This window comes from Penaeus monodon, chromosome 27, assembly GCF_015228065.2.
Source record: "Penaeus monodon isolate SGIC_2016 chromosome 27, NSTDA_Pmon_1, whole genome shotgun sequence".
NCBI lineage: Eukaryota > Metazoa > Arthropoda > Malacostraca > Decapoda > Penaeidae > Penaeus > Penaeus monodon.
In genome coordinates this window covers 23,689,479-23,689,965 of record NC_051412.1, presented here as the reverse complement: position 1 = coordinate 23,689,965, position 487 = coordinate 23,689,479, and positions in this window count along the sequence as shown.

Sequence of the window (487 nt, the reverse complement as noted above, 5' to 3'; positions counted from 1 at the left end):
CAAAGAAAAAAGGGAATAAAAAAAAGAAAAAAAGGGAAAAAGAAAGGGGAAAAAATAAAGAAAAAAAGAAAAAAGAAAAAGAGAAAGCCCGAAAAAGGGGGAAGAAAACAGCAAGAAAAGGGGAAAAAAGAATAAAAAAAACCGAAAAAAAAGGAAAACAAAACAAAGAAAAAAAGACCAGAAACAAAAGGAAAAAAAAAGAAAAAAAAAAAGAAACGAAGAAAGCCGGGAAGGGGGAACGTAAAAACACCAACAGAAACCGAAACAAGAGCCAAAAAAAAGAAAAAAAGGGGGGGGAAGGGAAGGCGGGAAAGAAGAAAGGGGACAACAAGGAAAAACGAAGAAAGGGGAGAAGAAAAGGGGGGAGGGAAGGGAAGGGGGGGGAAAAAGGGGAAAAAAAGGAAAGGGGAAAAAAGGGAAAAGGGGAAGGGGGGGAAAGGGGAAAGGGGAAAGAGGAAAGGAGGAAAAAGGAAGGGAAAGGGAAAGG